Raw genomic sequence first — 21806 nt, forward strand, 5'->3', positions numbered from 1 at the left:
TCTCTCCTGCAGGCTGCCTGTAATTCTGATGTTAAATCTTCATAAAACATAATGTGATATAGTGAAAAGATTGTTTACCATGGAGGCAGACAAACTTGGGTTTAAACACTGGCTGTTAACACTTAGCCTCTTAAGTACTTACTTGTTTCTCTGAATCTGAGTTTCACAGATATAAAATGAGGATGCAAATAATCTCATAAGGACTAAGTAAATTAATGTATATAAACTACCCTTAGGGTACATACCTGTCAGGAGGATAAAGTATCAGAACATACTTGAAACTTAAACTCTTAAGGGAGGATGGCACAGTCTCAAAGCTCCTCCCTTCTGCCCAAGGAGCCTGATTTTCTCACTGTGTTTAGGGAAGAGAATCCTAAAGGGCCCTACCCTTTCCTAAACACCCATTCCTTGAAGATAAGAACTAGTGGCAGAGGCAGGCGGGGGAGAATCTGTTGAACTGCTTGAAATGGGGCAGGAGGGAAGGCCTTGTAACCACTCAGACTTTGTTTTCACTGATCCCATTTCTTATCCCAGACAAAATGGCCTGGAAGCAATGAGAGGCAGAGGACAGGAAACTACAGTCTGAGAATCCATTTGTCAGGTTGATCAAAATTACCAGAGCAGAGATCAACAGTGAACCAAGAGATCAAAGGCCTACGGGCAGGAGGCTTTACTGTGAAAGCAAAAGATATGCATGAACTGGACTTTATCCTTCTAATCTGACCCAGTTACACAGAAGAAGAGAAAAAGTGGAAAGCCGAGCAGGGTCCACCTGTAAAACACACACACCACCAAGTAACCTCAAAGAAGGCCTATCCTGTCAAGTGTGAAGTGCCAAGTGCTACCCAGTAAACAACACAGAGGACACAGGGTATATATTCACACTGTTGGACAAAGTCCAGAGAGACAATACTATTGAAAGGAAAGTGACACACAGAAAATGAAAAATTTGGAAACCAGAGGCTCAAGAAATGTTTAAAATAATAAAAGTAGGAGAACAAGGGCGGAGCATAAAAATCAAATGGGAGAATAAACATTGGACGACTAAATTGGTCCCAAGCATCAGAAGACAAAAAAAAAAAGTACATACTAGAGAAGGTATTTGTAACACATCACTCAGTGACTCAACACACAACCTCTGAAGTCGTTTCTCCCCAAGGTGACACTCATAAAACAAGTCTTTGCAACCTGATCCTTACCTGGGGAGATGCACCCAGAATGTTCTTTTGTCATCAGGTTCAGTTCTCAATCCAGCTGAGAAATCACATTTGGTTTGGAAAGCTGATGTCTTGCTCGGGAAGAAAAACACTACATTTGAGTTCCGAACTGAGCATAAAAATCACTCCCAGCATGTCTTATCCCTTCCCTTTCAGGGCTTCTGAGAGTGTGTGGCTTCTGAGATTTCCCATTTTTCCATTCTCTACAGAAAAGACCTTTCATCTTGAGAGGACAATAATGAACTACCCTAAAATAATGTCCTGTGGTATCAGGATTTCAAGTACAAATTCAAAAATTCCAGAGGCTGTGCAAGCTGTCAGTGGTAGGAAAGATGGTAATATGTAGGTTTTGAGTTACAAGAAGTCCTTACCCAGTGAAGTCCTATAGTTTCTCAGCATCACTTTCCCATACAGGTTCCTCTGAGAAGAATCTAGATGGACCCACTCCTCCCAGGTGAAGTCCACAGACACATCCTTGAATCCTGAAACTATAAATTCCTGCTTAAAAAAGAATTATGGAAGTAAAAGAAAAATAACAAAAAACAAGCAGCATTAGATGGGACAGGATAAAGAGATCTGTGAGAGAAAATGTTGTCTTCCAGAAGAAACAGCCTCTGCAACAAAAACAGACATTATTATAAAACAATCAGGGACAGACCAAAGGAGCAATAGGGAAAGACATTGAAGGCTGCTCTAGATTAGCAGTGGAGAAGAGTAGATGGTATTCTGATTGTATCCTATTCACCTCACTGATGAAAGGACGGATTCCCCATCCTAAACAGCACAGGATGACCAAATACATGACGCAGCACTGGAGAGAAGACGTTGACAGCAGTTATTAGTCACATATTCTCACAACCTGGGGAAGGACACTCCACACCATGCAAGACCATTTGGTGGTTGTATTTACAAACAGTGAGCCTGCATGGGCTGTGGGAGGCAGGCTCTGTACTGACAGGACAGTGTCCCTTGGCTACTATGGGAAGGTGTCATTGGCTTGTTAAAACATTTTCAAGCTGGTAGGAAGATAAAAAACCATTAGGTTGAAGATTAGTACAAGTGTACCTGGCCAGAATGACAGGAGCCAGCTGGGTGGGGAGCCTTTCCCACTAGGTGGGCGCATATCCAGTGAGAGCAGGGGAACTCACAGCTAGGTCTCTGGAGCTCCCTAAGGTTCAAAGCTGTAGAGACAGCACATGGAATTTTAGGCTTTACAATAACTGGGTGGAAACTCCAGTTAGTGGGGGGAAAGCATGTGTAAATAGGATAAATCTAGAATGTGGCTGGTCTGTGAGACAACCAACAAAACACCCAGCTTGACTTGAAAATGGTATTTCAAACTTATAAGCCCATTTGGGCCTTGTTTTCCATCTCTTAGATGAGGAAATAAAACTGTAAGAAATCACTATGTTTGATGAGTGTGATGGTTAATTTCACGTGTCAACTTGACTGGGCTAAGGTATGATCGGAGAGTTGGTAAAGCATTATTTATGGGTATTTCTGTAAGAGTGCTCCCATTTGAATAGGTAGATTGAGTAACAAAAAAGGTGGAAGGGCAGCATCCAATCCACTGAGGGCCCACACAGAACAAAAAGGCTGAAGAAAGGTGAATTTGCTCTCTCTGCGTGAGCTGAGATAGCCATCTTCTCCAGCCCTTAAACATAGCTCTCTTAGTTCTTTGGAGGAATCAACCTGCCTGACTTTGGACTATACTACAAAGCCAGTCATCAAGACAGTATGGTACTGGCACAAAGACAGAAATATAGATCAATGGAACAGAATAGAAAGCCCAGAGATAAATCCACGAACCTATGGTCACCTTATCTTCGACAAAGGAGGCAAGGATATACAATGGAAAAAAGACAACCTCTTTAACAAGTGGTGCTGGGAAAACTGGTCAACCACCTGTAAAAGAATGAAACTAGAACACTTTCTAACACCATACACAAAAATAAACTCAAAATGGATTAAAGATCTAAATGTAAGACCAGAAACTATAAAACTCCTAGAGAACATAGGCAAAACACTCTCCGACATAAATCACAGCAGGATCCTCTATGACCCACATCCCAGAATTTTAGAAACAAAAGCAAAAATAAACAAATGGGACCTAATGAAACTTAAAAGCTTTTGCACAACAAAGGATACTATAAGTAAGGTGAAAAGACAGCCCTCAGATTGGGAGAAAATAATAGCAAATGAAGCAACAGACAAAGGATTAATCTCAAAAATATACAAGCAACTCCTCCAGCTCAACTCCAGAAAAATAAATGATCCAATCAAAAAATGGGCCAAAGAACTAAACAGACATTTCTCCAAGGAAGACATACGGATGGCAAAAAAACACATGAAAAGATGCTCAACATCACTCATTATCAGAGAAATGCAAATCAAAACCACAATGAGGTACCATCACACGCCAGTCAGGATGGCTGCTATCCAAAAGTCTACAAGCAATAAATGCTGGAGAGGGTGTGGAGAAAAGGGAACCCTCTTACACTGTTGGTGGGAATGCAAATTAGTACAGCCACTATGGAAAACAGTGTGGAGATTCCTTAAAAAGCTGGAAATAGATCTGCCATATGACCCAGCAATACCACTTCTAGGCATACACACTGAGGAAACCAGATCCGAAAGAGACACGTGCACCCCAATGTTCATCGCAGCACTGTTTATAATAGCCAGGTCATTGAAGCAACCTAGATGCCCATCAGCAGACGAATGGATGAGGAAGCTGTGGTACATATACACCATGGAATATTACTCAGCCATCAAAAAGAATTCATTTCAATCAGTTCTAATGAGATGGGTGAAACTGGAACCCATTATACAGAGTGAAGTAAGCCAGAAAGATAAAGACCATTACAGTATACTAACACATATATATGGAATTTAGAAAGATGGTAACGATAACCTTATACGCAAAAAAAGAAAAAGAGATTCAGATGTATAGAACAGACTTGTGGACTCTGTGGGAGAGGGCGAGGGCGGGATGTTTCAAGAGAACAGCATCGAAACATGTATATCTAGGGTGAAACAGATCACCAGCCCAGGTTGGATGCATGAGACAAGTGCTCGGGCCTGGTGCACTGGGAAGACCCAGAGGGTTGGGGTGGAGAGGGAGGTGGGAGGGGGGACCGGGATGGGGAATACATGTAAATCCATGGCTAATTCATTTCAATGTATGACAAAAACCACTGCAATGTTGTAAAGTAATTAGCCTCCAACAAATAAAAATAAATGGAAGAAAAAAAAAAAAAAACATAGCTCTCTTAGTTCTTGAGCCTTCAGACTCAGACCAGGACTTAGACCACCAGTCACTGCAGCCCTGGGTTTCCTGGGCCCTCTGCAGTGCAGATGGAAGGTCATGGGAACGCTTCATCCTCCATAACTGTGTGAGCCAACTCATCATAACCTCTCTGCATATCTACATATATCCTATTGGCTCTCTTTCTCCGGAGAACCCTAACTAATACAAGGAGGGAACACTAACTGAGTGGCAGTTACACTAAATGATAACTCACCTTGTACTCATTTTTTTACCAAGAGGAGATTCATATGCCTCAGCTCATTTAACCCAAAGGACAATCTGCCAAAGTGATAGAATTAAAGTCATCATTTTACTGACGAGGAATCTGAGGATCAAAAAGGTTAATACATTCAAGATCATACAGCTTGAACCCAAGGCCATCCAACTCCTCATGTTGTGAGGAGAAGGCCAAGAAAAGATCCCAGCAACTCTCAGCAAGCGCAAGAGTGAAAGAAAGACAGAAAGGGAGATGGTAGCAGACTCAGGACTGAAACTTGGGGGAAAAAGGGTTTCAAGGAAGAGGGGTTAGTCAACACTATCAGGAGTCAGGTAGGTTGGATAGCATGATGGTTGAAAAGAATGTCTGATTTGAAAATGAGCTAATTTCAGAAGAATGATGAAGGAAGAAGTCAGCTTACAGTGGATAAAAGAATAAATGGAAGATGAGGAATCAGAAGCAGCCAGATGAAATTACTTCAAACTTTTTGTGAAGATGAGTAATAAGACTGTATGAAAAGAAATAAGGAATAAGTTGTGGAAATAAAGCAATGAAAAAGGTTGCATTTAAGGACAGAGAGCACTGTAATATGTTTATAAGCAAAAGAGAAAAAGGACGACAAGTTCAGAGATGGAATGAAACCAATTTCCAAGCAATGTGGATATTTTACATCCTACTGGCTTAGAACTCTAGAAAAAGTGTCAACCCTGAGGCACAGAGTTTACTATATTTCTTTCTACCTCATTATTTATTTTCTCCTAGTACTTTTAAATCAACATATCAAAATAACAAAAACATGTTAAAAATTACTGACAAATATTGTCAAGAAAAGTAAAAGAAGCTATTTGTTATTCAGTCACCAAGTCATGTCGGACTCTTCGCAACCCCATGGACTGTAACACGCCTGGCTTCCCTGTCCTTTACCATCTCCCAGAGTTTGCCCAAGTTCATGTCCACTGAATCAGTGATACCATCCAACCATCTTATCCTCTATCACCAAAAGTAGCTACTAGTAGTATATAAATATATGGCAGAAATTCCATTTTATGAAAGGAAAAAAAGAAATGAGAAAAATCATCAGTTTGAAAAATGTTCTAAAGAAAAGGGAAGAAACAAGAAAGCATAACAATGATAAATCATTAAATAACAAAAGACTCAATACATGTATAACAACAAATGTAAATGGGTTTGCTTTATCTATTAAAAGAGAAAAGCAGTAAAATTGGCTTAAAATACAATTATATGGCACATACAAGAGGCCCTGGAAAATTACATGGACAGAGGAGCCTGGCGGGCTATAGTCCATGGGGCTGCAAAGAGTCAGTCACAACTGAGCAACTAACACATATATACATATAAGAGACACACATAAAACACAAACCAAGAAGTTTTAAAAAGTGGGGATGCTAGAGAAAAGACATGGCGGCTCAGTGGTAAAGAATCTGCCTGCAATGCAGGAGATACAGGAGATTCAGGTTCAACCTCTGGATCAGGAAGATCCCCTGGAGAAGGAAATGGCAACCGACTCCAGTATTCTTGCTTAGAGAATCCTATGGACAGAGGAGCCTGGTGGGCTACAGTGCATAGGGTAACAGAGTCAGACATGACTGACTGACTGAGCACGCACACACACAGACAAGATATAGCAGGCAAAAGCAAACAAAAAACAGGGAGGAGACCATATCAATAACAGATAAGGTAGAATATATGTGGAAATAAAATATAAGCCCCTTTGTGAAAAAGGTAATAGATCATAAATATGATACCCTCTTTCTGGGCTTCCCTGGTGGCCCAGTGGCTAAGAATCCACGGATCAATGCAGGGGACACAGGTTCAATCCTTGGTCCGGAAAGATCCTACATGCTGTGGCGCATCTAAGCCCACAAGCCATTATCTACTGAGCCCAGGCACTGCAACTACTGAAGTCTGCGTGCCCTAGAGCCTCTGCAATGAGAAGCCACTGTAATGAGAAGCCCATGCCCCCCAGCTAAACAGTAGACTTTGCTCACCACAACTAGAGAAAGCCGCGTGCAGCCACGAAGACCCAATGCAGCCAAAAAAAAATAAAACAATAATAAAATTCATTTTTAAAAAAATGCATGAAAAAGGAATAAATATGATATTCTCCTTCCAAAAAATTAACCTACTTTCAATAAGTTAATAATAAGGCAAAATTTAAAGCCCAAATTTAGACTCTGATGGGTTATATGTTGGTCTTCTCTACCTTCCTAGATTCTTCTCATTCCCTTCAATGCAGAACCTACTACCCCCTCCACTCCTGCCACAGGCCACAGACCTTGTCCCTACTATGAAGCATACTATGGAACCCTGGGTAGATTAGTATAGAAAGCCATTTTAAAAAGCTAAAGTGAAACAACTGTATCAATCATAAAATATATTTGATGCTAATCTCTTAAGATGTTTTCTCCCTTTCTCCTTTCCACTTATTATGGGTTTTTTTCTCCCCAGCACTACATTAAGCTCATGGTAAATCATGGTATTTGAAATAAGCAGCTTCCTAGGTTTATCTCCTTCATGCAGAGGTTTCCTCAAATATAAGACACAGAGTTTCTTGATATTGTTATTCTTTAAAAAGGCCAAACATCAAATGGAATAAATAGGAATATTTTAATAATGAAAATATACTTTATAAAGAAGATACAACAGTGATGAAGTTTTAGACACCACAGTAGCACAATGTTTTCAGATGTAATTCTCAGCAACCCAGTGTCTTAATTTTTTTTAACCAAGTCACAACTCTGGTTAAATCACAATCACAATAGCAACAAAAATTGAAACACCTCAGAATACACTGACTAGGAATAAGCAAGATCCTCATGATGAAAGTTAACAAAAGCCATAATGAAAGATCTGAATAAAAGGGTAATTTTTTTTTACTCAATAGGAAGAATATTGTAAAGATGGTAATCTTCCTCAAATTGATATAGTTAGTGAACCCAAATCAAAACTGCATATTTTTTAACAGTTTCTGCTGAATTTGATAATAGTTAATAAAATAAAATTTGACCCTAAGGATAAATGTATATGAATAGTACAGTAACCAAAGGAGGTGGGGATGTTCTTTATAAAGTAACTAAATTTTAAAACAAATAAAATAGAGTGGTACTACAGTAGAAATAGAGCAACAGAACAGAATTCAGAAAAATAAACTCAAGTGTGTATGTATATGTATCTGAATGTTATATGTAAACATTTTATATACATATATAAATTTAGTGTATTATCTAATTTAGTGTAAATTTAGGTAGTATCTCAAATCTATCAAGAATAAGCAGAGTACTCAATATATTATTTCAGTAGGTGCACAACAGTTTGAATGCCATCTCCTCAAACGTGCCAACCCAGTGCTGCCTAACTAAAGCAGACTCCGTGTCACACTCAGCTGGGCCGCCCTATTGTTTGGTGACCACAGCATGTAACAACATCCTCAGTGGTATTTCCTCTTCTTCATTGCTGCCTCCTCTTTCTAGAAGAGAAAATCAAGGAGGAAAGGGCTTTGTCTGTTTCATTCACTACTACCTTCCCATCATCCAGAACATTGCTTAGCACATGGTAGGCAGGCACTAAAAATCTGTTTAATCAAAAGATGGATGATGAAATGCCTCACCACACCATATTAAATGAAGTTAGATTCCAACCTCATATGTATACAATAAATTCCAGATAGCTCAAGAAACTAAATTTAAAATGATAAAAACCAATAGAAAATGTAGAAAAGTATTTCTATAAACTTAGGCTACAGAAAACCTTTCATAGCAATAATTCCAAAGCCAAACAAAGGAAAAGAAATGTTAACTGCATAAAACTTTATTTGTAGCCAAAGATTATAAAAAATTTTAAAAGAAAGCTGAATGACAGGGAACAAGAATGGCGATTTATGGCAAAGGACTAATATCCACTTCTTTTATATATAAACAACTCAACATAAAAATGGACAAAGGACACAAAATGGCATCTTAAAAGGCTAGAAGAATGTACATCCACAGTCATTTTTGAGAATTTGAGACCTAGAAGTATATCTTATAACCTTATCACCTTAATTTTTTTTACAATTATATGCTTAATATTTATATTCAGAAAAAGAAGATAAAACTTAAAGGCAAATGCAAGTTATACTTGGGCAATTCACAGTCACACAACTGGTTAGTATAGGAAAGATGGAAACACTAGGAAAGATGAAAGAAGGAATACAGTTCTAACACTGCACTGATACATCCTAAATCAATCACTATACTCTTTGAAAGTGTCAAGGTCATCAAAGACAAAAACTGAGAAACTGTTCCAGATTTAGGGAGACTAAGGAGACAGGACATTTAGATGCCAGGTGAGAACTGGATTAGTTCCTGGATCAGATAAAGGACATTTGTGGCAAAACAGGACTAAGATCCCAGGTTTAATCCCTGCGTCAGGAAGATTCCCTGGAGGAGGGCATGGCAACCCACTCCAGTATTCTTGCTTGGAGAACCCTATGGACTGAGGACCTTGGCAGGCTACAGTCCATAGGATTGCAAAGAGTCAGATATGACTGAAGCAATTTAGCATGCAGCATGCACGCATTTTAACTAAATAAAATAAAATCAAGGCTACTGACAACCAAACTGAAACCTTCATCAACTAAAGTCTTCTGAGTGCTCCCCCACTTAAATCTTCCTCCTTTCCAGAAATTCTCTCTAATAGTACCTATTTTTGTGAATTATGTTGCCTTTTAAAACTGAGCTTGATCACACTGAGGAGAGAAAGTAATACAAAGAGAAATCACGACGGCTAATGCTTGTCTTCATGAAGTCTTTAGACTGGCTCCTTTTATAAATAACCAAGTGACATATTCAAGAGACTCCTAACATACGACCTTATGAATAGAGAAAACACCACAAGTCCTTTAGGGTGGCTGACAAGGTTAACTATACCTAAACTTAAAAAGTAAAACAAAACAACACCTAAGAACTTAAGAGTTTCCTGGGTCAAATCCTCCTGATGTCTTACTTCCTTTTCCAGAGAAGCAACAACTTCAAGTTCTAGCAAAAACCAGTAGGTTCCATTTCAAGCAATCTCTCAGAGCAAAAATAGCCTAGGCTCCTTATTCACTTTTTTCCTCTGATTTTTTCTGCTTCTTCTCAGAAAAGCTCTCATCATGCCAACTCCCTTCTTCAAATTCCTCTGACTCCCCCTGTACTCTCATGCCTACCACCCCACCCAACACACAAACTCCTCCTTCCTGGTACTTGACCCCAACTTTGTCCCTGATTCCCTCTCACTTCCAGTCCCCTGCTACCTTCACTCCACCTGTAAAACCTGTCACCTACGAATTGGCACTTGCCATCTTCCTCTACACATGAGCAGCTGCAACTGCTGACCTTCAACACCCCCTGAAAGGAGTTCAGGGGAGAGATCAGGAATGAAGCACTCTGTCCTCTGGGAAAACTGGCAGAACAGGTCTTTAGATAGTTATCTTCAGGAGACAATATTATGAGCCCAGTTCTTGCATCCTGTCCTAGAAAAGCACTAAAATCCCTCATGGTGATATCTGCTTCTTGTGACTAGCAGTAACCTTCTGCAAACAAAAAAAAGAAAAAGTGCTTGATTGCATGTATTCCCCCTTCCCCAAAATCACATACATACTAACCTTCCCCCTACCTCTCTGGAGCAGTTTCTAAGAGCTATCTGAAATGCTGCCTTCAGTCCTCATTTTGCCCCAAATAAAACTTAACTCACAATTCTCACATTGTGCATTTTTTTCAGTTGACAAACATTAAAACATCAAGTATAGTGTCTGGAATAATGCTAAGAATGCCTACAACTGAGCTAGTACTTTCAACATTCCAGAAACCAATGCTGGGCTCTTTTTACTTTATTTCATTTGAACTTTCACCACACCTATGAAGCAGGTATTATTAAATGAAACAAGTCCAGTGAAATTCTTATCAGTGTCAGGTATGTGGCAAACACTCAGTTAATGCTGTTATTTCTATCGTCACCATGGGGAACTAATGCTTAGGAACATCAAGTCACTCACCCAAGACAGTGCAGCTATTAAATAACAGCTGGAATTTAAACTTGAGACGCTCTGACTTCACTACAGCAAATCCTCTCCATGTATCCCTACCCGACCTTACTTCTGGTCACCACACTGATCTTCTCTGTCTCCTGAACTCTGGAAAACCTGGGTCCTGGAACTCTGACAACCTGGGTACTTGTTCTTATTATTGTATATATGTGCAATCATCATGACTGTTCCCTGTAGAAATGTGACCTCTTTTATGTTCCTGGAGAGTCCACAGCCCTGTAAGCAACTACAAGGACCATCTCTCACATGATTTCTGTTCCTCTTTAGACCCCTGAACAGCACCAACAAATTAGCAGCCCAAGGCAACCAGCTGAATAAGGAACTGGCAGCTGAGAACAGAACAGAGGACATTGAGAGAGGGTTTTGTGGAAAAACGGGCTTCCCTGGTGGCTCAGAGGTTAAAGCGTCTGCCCACAATTCGGGAGACCCAGGTTTGATCCCTGGGTCGGGAAGATCCCCTGGAGAAGGAAATGGCAACCCACTCCAGTATTCTTGCCTGGAGAATCCCATGGAGGGAGGAGCCTGGTAGGCTACAGTCCACGGGGTTGCAAAGAGTCGGACACGACTGAGCTACTTCACTTTCACTTTGTGGAAAACATCCAACATTCAGAGACGTCAATAGTTCTGTTTTCTGTGGTGAGGCCCACCTACACTTCAGGAGCAAGGAGCAAGGGAGAGGTCTGAGAGAAAAGTGAGCTCACCTGAACTCCCAAAAGTGGAGCCCCGGCAGCCATTGCCTTCTCCTTCCTTTCTGTGGTGTCCTTCCCAGGGGATGGGCAGGATCCAAAGATGGAGCTGAGGGAAGGAAAAGGTGTGAGAAAGAAGACTCCTGCAAAAAAAAAACAAAACTGAGAAATGGAATATTGCCTGCCACATCAGTAAACAAAGGATATTATAGTTATCAGGATTGTATCCACTACCAGTGAGCTGGTGAGCCCGGAGGGGAACTCAGGAAAGAAAGGATACCTGCCATCTAGCAGACAGCAGACTTCAGCCACTCCCCAGAGTGAGCCTTGAGGAAACTCAGGGTGTGAAAACGCAGGATACTGGCCCCAGGTAGCTGAGGTATGTATCAAAGGAATGATTTCAGTGAGCCCTGACCCTTGCATCTTCCCATGCACAGAAAAGTGCTAAGTTCCTTGAGATATCTGGTTTTCTTTAATTAACAGATAATTTCTTTAATTTTCTGACATTCAGACTACCTGCCCTTTGTTGCAAAACTCCTATATACCCGAGCTCCTCCCCAGCCTCCTCAGAGCAGCTCTCAGGGTCACTTGAGATAGATGCTGCCTCTCAGGCTTGGGTTTGAGGTCATAAAAATTTCTGCTGAATAAAACGTAACTCCCAACTATTAGGCTGTGAATTTTTTTTTTTTTTTTGTCTACAATATAATACCTACAGATAAGCCAGATAAGTGTATGGCATTTATGTGAAAAATACCATTTCATTTATTGATTAAACTTATTTAAAGAAAGCTGAACAAAGAGAGACATACCATCTTCCTGGATAGGATGTCACAATATCCTAAGTTGTCACTTCTTTGAAATTAATTTATAAACTTAACACATTCCCAACCTAGTTATACCTAAATAATAATCTTGTAAGGTTAATTATGGAAAAGATGATCTTTTTTAAAAGTTAATTGTGTTATGAAACAATAGCCAGGAAATTTCTGAAAGGGAGTAACAAACTTGCCCTCCAGGTATTATAGGATTCCCTGGAGGAGGAAATGGCAAGCCAATCCAGTATTCTTGCTGGGAAAATGCCACGGACAGAGAAGCCTAGCAGGCTACAGTCCATGGGATAACAAAGAATCAGACACGACTGACCACATACACACAATTAGAACACACAGTTACTGCATAGGGAGAATCACTCATTCACCAGATATACTATTGAACACCTACCGTGTACCAGGCCCTATTCTTAAGGCAAACAAAATAAACTCTCCACCCTCATGGATGTTATAGTCTAACAGGGAAAAGGGTCAACGGAATAAATTAAAATCCTACCAACACAAACAGTTCAGGAAAAAGTTTATACATAAGAATTCAAGATATGAAAAAGTGTGACAGCTCACATCAATGATGAAAATGTCATGGTCCAAGTGCAGGTTGGAAAAGAATTTCCAGACATGAGACAGAATGAGAGGGAAATAAAGTTTATTAGAGTGGGAGACGCTGTTAGAAGAGTGGGCCAGCTCAAGGGAGAACCGACCTTGAACAGGAGTCCTTAGTTCACTTTTATACCCAGGGTATGAGGAGGGGATAGGGGTCTTGCAGGTCATTTGTTGATGGGATGAGGCATGTATACTGGGTTGTGTGGGTGGAGGGGAGAGTAAGGCAAATACCTTCTCCCTGTGGGGTAGGAGGGGAGACAGTTTATAAAGCTCAGGAGGACCTGAAATCCATTAATAGTTACAACATAGGGGAGGGAAAGATGATAAGGGTCTGGTTTTTCTGTTCCTGCATTCCAAGACCCTCCTTGGTTTTATCTGCTCTTTTGTCCTTGGGTCACCACATTCCCCCCTCTCTTTATCTTTAGGGCCAATTCTCATGTCTAACTATCTACCTATTTCCCTTCTCAGGCATTTGGGAACCCAGTCTCAAAGGAAGAGGGGTGATGACCACTCTGGCTTCTTCAGGCCGTATAGGGGCATCGTGGGGCTCTGGGTTCCCTTTGCCTGCTCTCTGTCAGGGTGCATTTATGGAGGGAGATGAGAGTCCATGGAATGATAGGGCGGCTTGTTTCAGCATTGGCTGGGTGTTGGCCGGGAATATTCTTGTCAAACCATCACTTGGAGATTTGTTGTATTCTAGAAGAAACAAAGTTAACAAGAAAGTTAAAGATACATGGCCCAAAGATTAAGAGAAGTAGAAAAGCTCCTGAGGAGCTAGCCAGAGAACCAGGACTAGACATTGGCTCGTGACATTAGTGTTTCTCTAGGCACAAGAAGATGCAAGAAGTTGGACTCATAAAAATCTTTACCTGAAAACATCTGACTCTCTGAAGGCCAGTTCTTCTGGGTTTTTCCCAGAGCACAGAGTGCCTTATTTCTTATCTCCACCCTGAACTCCTTTCAAGGGGGTGTTGAAGGTCAGCAGCTTGCAGTGGTCATGATGTAAGCTTTGTAGAGACAGCAGGCAAGTGCCAAGTTCCAGTCAGCAGGGTCCCTTCACAACCACATATTTGACCATGCTTTGGGGGCATTTCATGGCCTTTGTGTCCTGGGTCTAACGAAGATTCCACTGACAGCCACTCAGTGTGCTGTTACTGGACCAGACCTTGCAAGCAGCAAAAGTCTCTGGACCATACCTGTCTTACTAGCCTCTTGGTCCAGGAAATGATTTCCTCTTGTTGCTTCTTCCCATATCTAGAGTTACATTATTATAATCACTGATCTCATATGGAACTGCGTATCAGCATTTTATCACAGGCTCAGTCACACATTTAGTACCGTAAGAAACAATCATCTGAAACAAGCGACATAGAAAATAACATAGCTAGCAGTTATTAGTAAGGTCACAAGTAAGAATTATAAGTCAAGAACTTCCATTAGGTAGAGTCCAGTATACCACAGGTCACCTGACTTAGTTAAATGATTATAGCCATGTGTGAATCTCCTGGTTGTACATCAGGGAGCATCTGACCTTTATCCAAAGATTGGTTATTGAGACAAGCTTTAGAAACAAACTTAGAGTGTCCTTTTTAATAACTTAATTAATTAAACCTTTTAACAATATAACATAACAATAAGAAACTATCTCAGAAGTAAACACAGACCTTAACTAACAAAACTAGAACTTAATATTAAGTGAAATATAATTTTTTTTTGTCATTGTGAGGGCATTAACCCTGTAGCCAGGGAAGGCTTTAACCCATCAAATAAAAATGAGGTTTGTCAGGGAGCAGGGAAAAGCCAAGCAGCCGTCTTGGATTTCCCACAGCCCTGACTCTTTGATTTACAGCTACTGTTCACCCATTTTTAATTCCCCACTTTAGGAGTAAACTATTGCCATGTTTTAAGGACATCAGGATAGCAAAAGTCTAACCGTGAGGGCTTATTTTTTGTAGAAGCAGAATGAGCTTTGTCTACATGTACCATAATCTTAAATAATGCTTATTTAGTTTACCAAAGTAACAAAAGATTTTAAAAACAAATATAAACCACTTAAAGGCAAAGAAATTCATAATCTGTTATCGAAAGCTGCATTCTAAGAAAACTTTGTTCTCTTAACATATAGAGTAGACTAAATTCCAGTCTGTTACTAGTTTACCAGATAACAAAATTTGTTTATCGCTTAATCTTAGAAAAGTCTTTTCCATAAATCTTGAAGTAGCAGTATTCTTGCAAAGGCATCAGGGTGAAACCATAGAAGGCATGTTTAAAATCTGATTAAATTGCAGTTGACAATGTAGCCTGGTCGTTGCTGTGACTTGTAACACTTTAACATGATAACTAGAATTATAACTGACATTTTATCAAGGCATATCAGATTTTCATGAATTTTACTTAATTTCTAGGATATCTATATTAGTAACCTCAACCATACAATATAACCTGAGATGATTCATCTCTCTTCTAGCAATACTTCCCATGTAATTTAACATGTCAAATGAACTCAGATAGTTTATTATCTCTCTTTGGAATGTCTCAGGGGCCCTCTGAAGCATCCCAAACTTAGCTAGAAGTCAAATGATTTAGGAAGTGTTTTCAACAAATATCAAAAGGGTTTATAACACTCAGCCAGATAGGATCATATAAGTCACAGTGAAACAACCGTAATTCACTTAGCCAAAGTTAAAAAAAAGATTTCAAAGGTAAACATAAGATTTCAAAGGTAAACATAGAACAGATCACTTCAGGGATAAAGAAACTTGAAATCCATTATCAAAGGCAGTTCAACATCTCAAGAAAACAAAACTCTTCCCTTGGGGTCCACTTTCCATAAAACCTTCTTATCACTTTCTGTACCCATTACTTTGTTCTCCCATCCTGAAACAGTCACCTGTAAGTCAGACCTACTTCCTTTTCCTTCCATAAAATGTAATTTCATTCCTCATACCTTCTTTACTGAAAACACACATCCTACTTTCCTTAAGGGACCAAGAAATGACCTTTATATTAGCATTCTATAGATTGGTGAACAGAAATACCAGTGACAATTTCTACAAAAAAATTTTAGAGAACATCTCAGCATCAAACATTATTCATTAATAGTCCAAAATCTCTAGTTTCTCTCTAAGAGGAAGTTAGTGTTCAGTAATGAATGTTTCAGAATCTTATTTTATTTGGAAATGACCTAGCTATTCAATAAACTTCCATCACTTAGTTTAGCACACCCTAGAAATTCAGGTTACCACAATCTAGAGACTGTTTTAGACAGACATTTCTAAAGTATAATTATTCTTAATAGTTTATCTAAAAGCTCATATCTCATTTACATTTTTTAGGAGTTTGTTTTTGTTTTTCTAGAGGTACTTTCCTTGTTGACAAACTTGTAACAAATATAACAGTTTTAACTTATAATAAACCTAGGCACAATGAAACTATTATGGTTAATGACTCTTAGACATGTCTATATCAGATTAGCAAACAAACATTAATACTAGATATTTAATATTGAATATTTCCCAGTTCACGTGAATCTGAAATTCATTTAGGTTAATTTCTCTTGTATTTAGAATTGTTTGATTTGTAAGCGCTTACTTTTCTTTAGGCCAGTTAAATTAGAACTTACTTACAACTTCAGTAATATTATCAAAAAAAACCCAAAAGACACACACTGAGACATACATAAATACAGACAGACAGAGATCGCAGTTTTCCACTTGAGATTTGAAATGTCTCTTTGATTTCCTCCACACACACCCCCACCCCCTTTTAAAAAAATTCTAATTTGTCCAAGGCTGAGGTCTCAGGTTAAGTGGGCTGTGTATTTCAAGGACATGGAAAGGGTTAACTTCAAGCTTTTCCTAGGCTTTTAATAAGCTAGTTGTTCTTAACTGCATATGCAAAAAGAACCGGGTTTGCAGTTTCCAAGAAAAAAATTTCATTTTAACCAGTTTTCTCCATAGTCTATAGAATATCATGGCCATCCTGTGTCAAAAAGTCATCTTTCCTTTCTGTAGTCATAGTTTTATAGCTAAAATATAGACGAAATGGTGCTCAAATTGACTCTGATATCAGGGGTAGATCAGTGGATAAAAATCTTGGATTGTCCCTCTGGTGGGAAGTGAGGTCTTTGTCCCATCAGAAGAATCTGAAGGGTTAAGGGAATTTGCAGGAGTGGGGGAAGCTTGGTCCTTCCCACCCTGAGAAACAGGAGTAGTTAGAAGGGAATTCTTTAGGATGTTCAGGAGTGGGGGAAGCTTGGTTCCCTCCCCACCTGAGAGATAAGCCTAGTTAGAAGGGGATTCTTTAGAATGTTAGGAGTTTTTGATCCTTCAGGCTTTTGAGTATAGGGAAAGACCTGGACCAAAGGGAACCTCAGAATTCTTTCCAAGAGGTCATGTGGATATGAAAGGTCGAGTAGGGGTCATCTAGGAAATCTGATGGAGACAGAGGGGGACAGGAGACAGGGAGGCAACAGAACGTAAGGAAATTCTGAGTCCTTCCCCTGCTTTTGGCAAAAGCTAGTGTGCCATTCAGACGTCATGTTTTTTTGGGTCCCCCAGTTTGTATTGGGGCCAGGCCTTCTGCAGGGTCAAAATTTTCCAGTTTCTGAGAATGAAGCCAAGGGGTGAGTCTGAGAGAGGCTCCCAGGACGTAGAGCTTCCTGGGAACAGCTGGATGACTCACCATTTGGCGAGTCCCTGAAAGAGTGGAAGGCACTCTCGGGATGGCTCAGAAGCAACACCAAGCTCCCGTAAATCAATCTGGACTGAAAGGGAAAGAAGTGAAAGTGACAGGGAAGAAAGCTGAGGAGTCTGCCTTAGAATCCTATCTGGGAGGCAGTGGCCAGGGGACAATGGTCTCTATTTTCCTTCAACCACTATGTGCTTGACATGGTGCATGGAAATTGTCTTGCTGCAGGCGGATGCCCTTGTGGCCTGATCCGTTCCATGTCCCCCTTATCTTCACACGGGAGTCTTCATGTGTCAGGCATCCTAATGGCTTTTAAGTGCCTGACCCGTGCCTACACAATATTGGTTGGCCTAGTCCTCAGTTGGAAAGAAGACACAGGAGAGACCCCCACCCGTTCGGGCGGCAGCTACTGGGGCACAGTGAGCAGTGGGCCTTTGGAACACACAGGGGGTGACCCTGGCCAGAGTTCCTCAGTTGCTTCCACAGACTTGTCTGCTTGCAGAGGGTCCCTATGAGAAAGGAGACGCAAGGAGGTGGGGGAAGAGGCCCCAAGGTCCCCCAGAATGTCGGCCACCAAAAATGTCGTGGTCTGGACGTGAGTCAGAAAAGAATTTCCAGACATGAGACAGAATGAGAAGGAAACAAAGTTTATTAGAGTGGGAGACGCTGTTAGAAGAGTGCGCCAGTTAAAGGGAGAACCAACGTTAAACAGGGGTCCTTAGTTCACTTTTATACCCAGGGTACAAGGAGTGGGATGGGGTCTTGTGGGTCATTTACTGGGTGGGTTGGGGGATGGAGAGTAAGCCAAATACCTTCTGTCTATGGGGTAGGAGGGGAGACAGTTTATAAAGCTCAGGAGGACCTGAAATCCACTAATAGTTACAACATGGGGGAGGGAAAGATGATAAGGGTCTGGTTTTTCTGTTCCTGCATTCCAAGACCCTCCTTGGTTTTATCTGCTCTTTTGTCCTTGGGTCACCACAGAAAGGATGAATGATTCAATAACTCAGAACAAGAGCTTACCATTTGGAGAATAATAAAAATTAGCATATAAAGTGAAACTAAAGTACTCGAAGAAAATGAAGATGAATATCTTGTGACACATGGAATGAAAGACTCCCTAACAATGATGTCAAACACCCAAACATGAAGGGAAGGTTTGCACATCTGAACATATAAAAATGCAACATTTCTGCATAGAAGTTGAAAATGTATTTGTGTATCAGACACACGATTTAAAAACACAATGCAAACTGCATAAAAATATTCACTAGCTTTCAAAATGCAAATAGGTGCACCTTTTTGTTTGCACCTCTCAGAAAGTTAGACAGTAACAGTCAGACTTAACTGTGTGTCAGTAAGGTACCCTTACCTTGCGATGTTTATAAACTACTACTGTTCCACAGAGAAGAGGGCAGAAGGTATCAAAACTTTACAGCATGATTTAGAAATTTCACTTAAGATTTACAGAATGACGTAAGAATGCAAAGATAAATGTAGCCAGATGGCCTTTATTGTTTATAATACACTAAACGACCAAACCAAAAAAGCCCACAGCAACCCTGAGAAAGAACACTAAGGCCTACAGAGAGGACTAAGCGTGGCACGGACATACTTTTCCTCATATTCATTAATAAGCTGACTTAGCTGTTCTTAAAAATTAGTGTAAATAGATGGTTTCAAAATATTAAATTAAAAAAAAAAAAACTTTATTCCGCATCTTAAGTTGTACTACACAGATAAAAATATTTATTAAAAAATCACGGAGCTTCAGATTCGCGCACATGTATTTCATAACTCATTTTTTAAAGTAAATGGAGAAAAGGATACTAACATCCACATATTGGTTTAGAGAGCGTATCTGTGTATATAGACATGCAGATTTTGACACTTTTCAAATGATTTTTCCGTTTTTGCGCCTGTGAACCTTCTAGTTGTCCTATAGTGAACTTTTTTTTTTTTCGGTAAGAGAAAAAACTGCTTTAAAAAAATATAATAAAAGAAGAAAAGGATTCCCTCAAGCAGAAATCTGCACAGGATGGCCCTCCCCATTCTTACGGAGACAGGAGTGAAGCGGGGCCCGCGCCAGCGCCCCAAGGAATCGGAAACCACTGAGGTCCTGAGATGCGGTTTACACAAAGGGCAGGTGCTGGAGCCCCGAGACCCGCAGCTTGGTGGAGAATCCCCCGAGATTTTCAAGGCGGGTCCCGGGGACAGCTCGCGACGGGGAGGAACCCAGCGTCTGAGCGACTTCCAGAGGCTTCGGCCCCCCACTTGCCCCTGAGCCGAGCTCTCTGCCCTCGCCACTCGGGGCACAGGTGGGCGAAGAACCGCGCCCGGCCCCTCGGCTCTCGCTGTTCTCACCGGCTGGGCTCCCAGGGCAAGAGGAGGCACGCCTGGAGTTAAAAGCCCGGCGCTGCGCTGGGTCAGAGAGGTCGCGGCCCATCAGCAGCCCGCCCCACCCCTCAGGGGCCTCGCCCGGTTGCGCTGGACTCCTCCCGCCGAGGCCCCGCGCACCCTCCGGACCGGGCGCTTCCCGCCGCGGCCCCTGCACTCACCCTCTCCCAGAAGGAGCCAAGGCAGCCTGCGGACCGATGACGCCCCTCCCGGAACCTCCGCCCCAGGAAGTCGGACTACATTTCCCACAAAGCTTCGGGGGCGTAGGAGGGCGTAGGAATGCGCAGACGCGAGCCTGCAGTGGGGCGGGGCGATTCCGTCCGGAAAGAAAGTGGTGGCTCCCGGAACGGCTCCTTCATCTTGGTGGGCTTGTGGTTTGTCAAGCCAGAAGTCAACGGCGCGGTGGCCTTACCCCAGCAACCCTGAAGCCGCCCCCTCAGTATAGCTTCTGGATTCTAACCCATGGGTAGGGGAGAAGGGGCAGCGAACCTTTGCTAAGCCTCACTTTTCCTCTTCTGAACTAAAAGGAGCCTAGAGGAGTCCCTTGCAAAGTTGTGAGAAGAAAGGGTAGACTGGAAGTTAACAAACCAGATGCGTTTTTCCATGGACGGGGAGAAGGGGAATGGTTTAGGGATGATTCAAGTGTATTACATTTGTTGTGCACTTTATTTCTACTACTATTACATTGTGATATATAATGAAATAGTTATAAAACTCACCATAATGCAGAATCAGTGGGAGCCCTGAGCTTGTTTTACTGCAACTAGATAGTCCTATCTGGGAATGATGGGAGACTGCCACCTGAAGTCTGTTGCTGTCACTGAAGAAAACCCTACTTGGCGAAGATATGATGTTGGAAATGGAAGCAGGCTTTTCAGTGCTCCTGTGGCAGTCTCAGGATATTCTGCCTTAACTTTAATCCAGAATTTATGGAGATCTGAAGTTGTGTCAAACATACTTTCAAGACCACAGCCATTTGCGACCTGAAGCAGTTGATCCTCTTCTAACACAAAGTGGATTCACAGATGGGTCACCAATCCATTCCTTCCCAGTTTGGGGGTCTTTTGTGACAGGAAACAATACTCATCACAAACTCTTTTGAGAGCTGAGATAGGTGATCATGCACCAACTGGGAGAAAGAAGGCCCTGGTTCTGTCTCTTTCAAGATGTCTGTTAACGTTTGAAACATGTCAAAAATCCCAGTGTTCACTCAACATCCCCATCATTCCAGTTTGGCTTTGAATGCGGTCACTTTTATCTGCTGATCCTAACACAGCTGTCATTCTCCCCTGAAGTGAGAGATGGAGTTCAATGAGCTGGTTGAATGTGTCACACAAGTAAGCAATTTTTGCGACCCATTCTCTCTCACTGAAATATGCTACCAGTGATGACTTTTTCTAAAAGAAATTTCTGAAACAGCTCTTTTAGCTCAAAAACTCTGGCCAGTGATCTGCCTTTAGAAAGTCTTCTCATTCTGCGTTAGAGGAGACACGTGTGCTCTGCTTCCATCTCTTCACAGAGCTTTGTGAACAGACATGAGTTAAGGGCGTGTATATTAATGTGGTTGATCATTTTAATCACATCTTGCAAAATGTTGTTAAGTTCAGGTGACTTTTTTGGCTAATCAGCATTTCTCTATGGACGACACAGTCCATAGACACATACAGAAGCAACCTCTTTGACTTGAGTTGTGAAACCAGAAAGCCATCCAGTCATGGCAGTCACTCCATCTGTGCACATAGCAACACAAAATAACCAATTCAGTTTCCCTG

The 21806-nt window shown here is 41.1% G+C and overlaps 1 long non-coding RNA gene across 1 annotated transcript; it reads right to left on the bottom strand.

Annotated features, from left to right (window-relative positions):
* Positions 1 to 1617: 1617 nt before the first annotated feature.
* Positions 1618 to 20281, bottom strand: LOC139029651 (uncharacterized). Its single transcript, XR_011485461.1, has 3 exons — positions 20196 to 20281; positions 11531 to 11658; positions 1618 to 1705 (listed from the first exon to the last, which is right to left on the bottom strand). It is a non-coding gene; the product is annotated as an uncharacterized lncRNA (long non-coding RNA).
* Positions 20282 to 21806: the final 1525 nt, after the last annotated feature.

The sequence above is a fragment of the Odocoileus virginianus genome, chromosome 3 (assembly GCF_023699985.2).
Source record: "Odocoileus virginianus isolate 20LAN1187 ecotype Illinois chromosome 3, Ovbor_1.2, whole genome shotgun sequence".
NCBI lineage: Eukaryota > Metazoa > Chordata > Mammalia > Artiodactyla > Cervidae > Odocoileus > Odocoileus virginianus.